Source organism: Sphaerodactylus townsendi, linkage group LG05 (genome assembly GCF_021028975.2).
Source record: "Sphaerodactylus townsendi isolate TG3544 linkage group LG05, MPM_Stown_v2.3, whole genome shotgun sequence".
Classification (NCBI taxonomy): domain Eukaryota; kingdom Metazoa; phylum Chordata; class Lepidosauria; order Squamata; family Sphaerodactylidae; genus Sphaerodactylus; species Sphaerodactylus townsendi.
Genome location: NC_059429.1, coordinates 99,423,946 through 99,431,802, shown reverse-complemented (window position 1 = coordinate 99,431,802; position 7,857 = coordinate 99,423,946).

The following is a 7,857-nucleotide window of genomic DNA, read 5'->3' as shown; positions in this document are numbered from 1 at the left end:
AGAATCGATTGCTTCTTCAGACATTCTGCAGTCTGTTTACTGCCGCTACTACCATTACAGTGACATATTGTTAACAATAACTTTCTTCTTTAAAAGATTAGTCTACTCATGCCGTTAATTAAATTAACATGCTACCAAAGAATGCCAAGGAACAGTTTTGTGAATGCTAGACAATGTTTCTTATCCAGTGGAATGAACAAGTTACAGATAAAGCTTTCTATGAATTGGAAAAATCTATGAATTGGAAAAAAGCTTTTGCTTTCTATGAATTGGAAAAATCCTTTTCTCTTTCCCTCCCATTTTTATTATACTAAGGTGTGTGTGTGTGTGTGTGTGTGTGTGTGTGTGTGTGTAAAGCGCTGTCAAGTCACAGCCAACTTATAATGGCTACATATGATTTCCAAGGCAAGTGATTAACCAACAGTGGTTTGCCATTGCCTTCTTCTGTAGTATTAACAGCCCCATCTACAGGGCAAGGCAGCCAGCTGTGGTGCTGCAGGGGCTTCCCAGCAGCACAGGGAGACTGCACAGCCACTGTAGAGAAGGCTCCTTGTGCTTCATAGTGTAAGTATGAATCCTGGCCCGCCAGTGTAGTTCACCAAATGGCTAAGAGGGAGCCAACTAATGTTGTTTTCTCTCCCAGCCACGCCCTGGCCCACCCTCACTACACCAGTGGCAGGGGCAGGAGGGCTGGGACAGTGGCACTGCATTCGGCACTGCATTCCAGCACTGGGGGGGGGGGGGACAGAAGCTGCACACCACCAGATTTTCCCTTCCATCAGGGCAAGTGCACTGGGAAGGGCAAATCTGCCAACGCAGCTAGTGCACTGCTCTCAAAGCAGATTTCTCCCCCTCCCCCCTTTGGATGAGGCTGTACGTTACTGTGTAGATTAATGTATTCAATAATTCCAATAAAAACTATAAAAAATGTGCAAAACATCCTAATGCAATCTTTTTCACAAGTTCTGTAAATTCTTTTTCACAAATTCTGTAAATTAGTAACATAAAGATATTTAATTATAGTTAGTGTAAATGTTGAAGCAAATTAGTAAAAGTCTATTTATTAGCAGGGTACCAATGTGATATAATGGTTAGGGTCAGACTGAGATCATGGAGACCTTGATTCAAATATACATGTTTCCATAGGGATTTGGATCCAACCATTGAGGAAAAAAGAACAGTCTCTTTTGATGTACAAAAAGCTGTATTTGGACTCATGGGTCCTGTATGGGTGAAAGCCATGTGTGATAGGGACTGGGGTAAGGGAGGGGAATTAGGTAATATTGAGTGAAAAAGCTAGCTAGATCCAACCTAGGATCCAACCTAGGATGAGTCACTGAGTTGGGTGCTACCAACCTTTCCACTGACTCAGGACCGAGTCTCTTTTAATGAGAGATATGCAATCTCAGCTGTTGCAACTGCTTCCCTCATATACAAAAGAAATAGCTTTAAAATATCCTAAAGTAATATGTATTTATTAAAAAATATGTTTAATGTTTATGATTTATATTTTACACTCAGCTCTGAGTATCCTAGCCGAAGGGCACAATAGAAATGTTGGAAAAATTCTCCAGAAAAATGATTGGTCTAAATGAAGTCAAACTCTTTATTTGCAAACACTACGTTTGGGGGAAACACACACAGAGAAAACTGTGTACATGTCCCCCCAGAATAAGACAAAGAACATTACTTTATAATGTCCCTCCTTCTGCCTTGTAACAGTGATAGATTTTGATTGGTAGTTCATAACTAGACAGGTAATTGGCTAAAGTACTAGATATTTGATTGGGCTGTGTAAAACAAAGAACCAACAGAACCTTGGCAATCAGACCTACTTTGGTCTTGAATAATCAAAGGACGACTGTAACCCTTATCTTGTCTGCTCTGGTAAACCAGACGTACTGAAACATATGCTAGCAGTAACTTTTCTGTTAACCCTGACCTATGACCCCTGCCTTGCTGGCTTACAGTCTGAGATTCCTCTGGCTTTCCTGTCTTACAGTCTAATACAGACACCATTATGTATTGTATTCTAAAACAGACATTGCTACTTGGCTTTCCAGCTTTTACAAGTTAAATCAAACAGATATTAATTTTTCATACAAAGTAGAACAAACATAATTTGTCTCACAATTACACAATTATTCCACAGAAATAGAACAAATAAATCACTAAGGCAAATAGAAATGAAAAAAGTCTGGAGCAACATAACCCAAAATCAAGTCTGAAGATGACTTAATATGAAACTGTAATGAGATGAGGGACTCAAAACCAAAAGAAGATGGACTGATAGAAACAAACCAAATAAAACTATAACTCAAGATGCTATAACTACCTAAAGAAAAATTAAAAACCTATCTACAAAGCAACTGTAAAAATGGATACTGCAGAAGCATGAGCCATCTAAATGGCAACCATTGTATGAGTATGATTTCACTAGAGTCTCTGGAACCAGCAGAGAGGAGTAGCAGCAGACTTGGCCAGGAAGAGCAGAGTGACCTGCTGGTGTTCATTTTGGAGGGCTTTTCTCAAAGCCACAGCTTTTAAAACAGTGTATTTTAACAGGGGTTATCTCTTTTTCTCCTTGTAAGGCTCCTGTGAGCTAAGGCTGCTGAATCTGGAAGGTGGGGCTTAACAGGGGTTAACAGAGTTCATCTCTTGTTCCTCTTTGTCCTGAGAGGTGGGGCTTTTGTCCTGAGAGGTGGGGCTTTAGTTCAGTCTCTGGAACCAGCGGCGCGCGCCGTTAGGCACGCGCAATTTTAATTTAATTTTTTAAAATTAATAAGGACATATTTGACAGATAGTACATGCAGATAGCTCCAGGGGGGCAGTGACTAAAAGCTTAATATTTAAATATCTAAACAAATCAGATATGAAGGCAGAAAGCCAGCGGGGGGGGGGGGGGGGGGTTTCCCGTGTTTTGCACTGAGTAAGTCACTGATGTATGACTATCTGCCACTTCAGGCCAGAAGCTCGGGCGTGCCCCTCAAGCGTAATGAGCCCTCCTGGCACTCAAGCGAACATGTGCGTTCTCTTGAAGCCAAGGTGGCAGACCTGAGAAGCTGGAGAGAGGCAGAGAGGGTGACAGATGAGGCTTTCAGGGACTCTAACAGCCGGTCCCACTTCCCAAGGTGACATCTCTTCAGATGTCATGGAGAATGAAGGTCTTGGGGATGGAGGGTGCCAGTCTGAGGTGGGGAAGATGTTCCCCTTAGATGGGATCCCTTCCTTTAACTGGTGATCAGCTATCCTCTTGCACTGAGGGATATTCCCTCGGGAGGTGTGGGGCTCCTTTGTAGTGGGTGATCTCGACCATTAGAAATGTAGAGAAATTGGGTTTGTGGAGAGGCTGATGACCCGATGCATGGTGACTTGCCTCGCCTGGTGCTTAAGGTTGCGGATGTCACGCCTCGCCTAGATATTGCTAGGCTTTTAGACAGTGCTGGGGTGGAGTCAGCAGTTGTGGTCCACATTGGCACCGCCAATCGACATTGGGAACATGTAGCCGGAGGTTCTGGAAGCTAAATTTAGGGGCTGCTAGGAAACAGACGGTTGAAGTCCAGGACCTCCAAGGTGGCATTCCTCAGAAATGCTACCCCGCTCCACGCCAAAGCAGGTACAGCCAGGCAAGCCGGAGATACAGGGTCTCAACACGCGCGGGATGCAGAAGGTGGTGTAAGCAAGCAGGAGGGTTTCAGATTTGCTCAGTGAACTCGGGGAACTCCTTTTGGGACAAGGCAGGCCTGTACAAATGGGACGGGCTTCATCTTAACCAAAGAGGAACCAGGCTGCTGGCGCTCAACATTAAAAAAGGTGGCAGAACAACCTTTTAAACTCGTGGATCACTGGGGAAAGTTTCACAGGAGCTGAGGTGACTCTCGGGTTCGAATACAGTATCTATGGGGATGCAGACAGAGAGGGAGGTTTTTCTAAATCAACCACATACAAGCCGGCAGGTGAACATAGCAATGTGCATGTGGACAAGGATAGTGTCTACAAAAGACTTGGAGGGTAAAACAACATTAAATCCCAGGTTAAGGATACAGAGACAGGGTATACAGGTGTCTCTATGCTAATAGGCAGTAGAAGCATCTGACCTAAAAAATGCGGGAGCTAGAGTACAGAGTTCTTTGAAGGAGGACTTTGATATAGTGGGTATTACAGAGACATGGTGGAATGAGGAGAACCAGTGGGATGCTGTTATACCAGGCTATGCAGGCTCTATAGGGAAGGCTGATAGGACAGGGCGCATTGGGGGTGGAGTTGCCCTTTACATCAAAGAGAGCATAGTATCACATAAAATAGACAATGCAAGGGGAGCTTTGTTTGCCCTCTACAGAAGCTAACTGTGGATATCAATACCAGGGGTGAAGGACACAGTTTAATATTAGGAATATATTATCGCCCCCCCCTGACCAAAGTGCACAAGAGGATTCTTGGAGATGGAAAAAAGAAATTAGAGAGGCCAACAAAACAAAAAAAATGTAGTGGTAATGGGTGATTTTTAACTATCCTCATATAAACTGAAAAATGCATGTTCAGGTCATAGTAAGGGAGAGAGCATTCCTGGATGTGCTAAATGACTGTGGCTTTCTTAGAGTTAAGATGGTTGTGGAACCAACCAGGGAGAGAGGTGATCCCAGATCTAATTCTATGTGGGACCCAGGACCTGGTGCAGGAAGTCAGTGTTGTTGAGCCGATAGGGAACAGCGAATTGGCACAATGCTGCTCAGATTCAGGTATCTCTGCATAGCTAACAAGTGGCAACTACTAATGTAGTTACATTCGCCTTCAGAAAGGAAAAATTCTCAAAGATGAGGGGATAGTGCGCGAGGGAAGCTTGAAAGGGAAAATCAAGAGAGTCAAACTGTCAACCAGGATGCTTGGAGGTTATTTAAAAACACAGTCTTAAAAAAGCTCAGCTGGAATGTGTTCCACAGGTTAGAAAAAGGCAGCACCCAGTCCAAAAAAGAAAGCCACCATGGTTAACAAGAGAGGTTGAGGAAATTATCAGAAAAAAAAGAAAATGTCTTTTAGAAAAATGGAAGTCCAGTTTGGCTGATGAAGAATACATGAGAGGGAACACAAATGGTGGCAAAAAGAGAAGCAAGTTAGCTGTAAGGGGAGGCAAAAAGGATTATGAGGAACGCATGGCTGCAACATCGTAAGCACCAGCAACAAACAGTTCTTCAAGTACATCAAAAGCAGTGGGAAGCCAGCAAGGGGAAGCGGTAGGCCCGTTAGATGACAAAGGAACAAAAAAGGTGTGCTAAAAAGATGGCAGGGGAGATTGCAGAGAAGCTGAATGAATTCTTTGCATCTGTCTTCACCCAAGAGGAGGTGAGGAACATTCCTGCACCTGAACCAAGCTTCTTAGGAGGCGAATCCGAGGAACTAGCGAAGATAGTGGTAGACAAGGAAGCCATTGATAAACTAAATGTTACCAAATCCCCTGGCCCAGATTGCATTCACCCAAGAGTTCTTAAAGAGCTCAAGCATGAAATTGCTGATCTTCTCACTTTAATATGCAACTTATCCCCGGGAAATCAGGCTCCATCCCTGAAGACTGGAAGATGGCCAATGTCACACCCTCAATCTTTAAGAAAGGATCTAGGGGGGACCCGAAATTACAGGCCAGCTTCAGTTTGACATCTGTTCCTGGTAAATTAGTAGAATTCCATCATTAAAGATAAAATTATAAAACATGTAGAAAAGCAAGACGTGTTGAGAAAGAGAGTCAGCATGGCTTTTGCAGAGGCAAATCCTGTCTTACAAACTTACTAGAGTTCTTTTGGAGGGTGTAAACAGACATGTGGGACAGGGGTGAAACCCGGTGGACATTGGTTCTACTTTGGATTTCCAAAAGTTGCTTTTTTTGACAAAGTTCCTCACCTCTTATGAGACTGTTGAGAAAAAACTCAGCAATCAAGGAATAAGAGGGGAAGTCCTCCTATGGATTTCATTAAAAAACTGGTTGAGAAACAGGAAGCAAAGAGGTGTAAAATGGGAAGTTCTCACAATGAAGAGATGTCGGGAGTGGTGTCCCCAAGGATCCGCTTTTGGGACCAGTGCTCTTTAACCCATTCATAAAATGACCTGGAAGTAGGTGGGTAGCGCAGGCCAAGTTTGCAGATGATACCAAATTATGTAGGGTGGTGAGGAACCACAAAGGATTGCTTAAGAGCTCCAAGCCGACCTTGATAAATTAGGTGAGTGGGCTCCTTGGTGAAATGGCAAAATGCAGTTCAATGTAGCAAAATGTAAAGTGATGCACATATAGCAAAAAATCCAAACTTCACATACACGCCTTAGGGGTCAGTGCTATCAGTCACAGACCAGGAAAGGGATTTAGGCTGCCTTAGTTGATAGTTCCATGGGAATGCGTCAACTCAATGCATGGCAGCTTTCGTGAAAAAGGCAAACTCTCTATGCTGGGGATCATTAGGAAAAGGAATTGATAATAAAACTGCAAAGATTGTCATGCCCTTATATAAAGCAGTGGTGCTAACCGCGACTCTGGAGTAATTGTGTCCAGTCTCTGGTCGCCGTGATCTCAAAAGGATATTGGAGGAGATAGAAAAAAGTGCAGAGAAGGGCAACAAGGATGATTGAGGGACTGGAGCACCTTCCCTATGAGGAGAGGCTGCAGCGCTTTGGGACTCCTTTTTTTTAGTTTGGAGAGGAGGCGCTGAGGGGGGGGATATGATTGAAGTCTACAAAATTATGCATGGGGTAGAAAATGTTGACCAGAGAGAAATTTCTCTCTCTTTCCTCAGCCAATACTTTGAGGAACCAGGGGCATTCATTGAAAATGCTCGGGGAAGAATTAGGACTAATAAAAGGAAAACACTTCTTCACGCTTAACGCAGATTGGTGTTTGGAATATGCTGCCACAGGAGGTGGTGATGGCCACTAACCTGGATAGCTTTAAAAGGGGCTTGGACAGATTTATGGAGGAGAAGTCAATTTATGGCTACCAATCTTGATCCCCCTTGATCTGAGATTGCAAATGCCTAAACAGACCAGGTGATCGGGAGCAACAGCCGCAGAAGGCCATTGCTTTCACATCCTGCATGTGAGTTCTCAAAGGCACCTGGTGGGCCACTGCGAGTAGCAGAGAGCTGGACTAGATGGACTTTGGTCTGATCCAGCTGGCTTGTTCTAAAAAAAAAAACTATAGTTGTACAATAGAAAACATAAAAGCCGTACCCTCACACCCTTGCATTAAATATGCAAATAACAGATCTATAGCAATTTAGGGCTAATTAACATAATAAAAAGTCTTTGTGGTCACATGTGTGCTGGGAGTTCCATACTTCCCAGATGCACAGGGGCCCTTTTCTAATCCAAACCATGATGTGCATCAGCAAGGGGTTTTCCCAATTCTGAGAAGCCACTATTTACTCCACTGGGAAATGTACATGTATACATCATTACCCAAAGGTTTCCTAACAAAGCAAGTGGCAGCAACTCAGATCTGTTTCAGACTGGGCAAATGATATGTTAGTATGGGAGGGTTAAGTCCCTTCTCTATATGTACTGTGATTCTATTCAGAATTGGGTCCTTCATGCACCTGTAAAGTGTGGAACTTCCAGTGCACATATGATTCGAAGTCCTTGTGGCTGCTGCAAGGACTTAGTACTGTGAGAATCTGCCCTTAAGGCAAGACCCAGTGAAAGTCAAGAACTTGCATGTCCCATTTATTTCAATGGGAATTATTTATTTATGTATTTATGTATTTATGTATTTATGTATTTATTAAATTTATATACCGCCCGATCCCCGAAGGGAACTCTTTGGCTAAAATTAGAGGGACTCTAAAAAGAATGCATCATTGCATGTATGGTCCCCTTGCA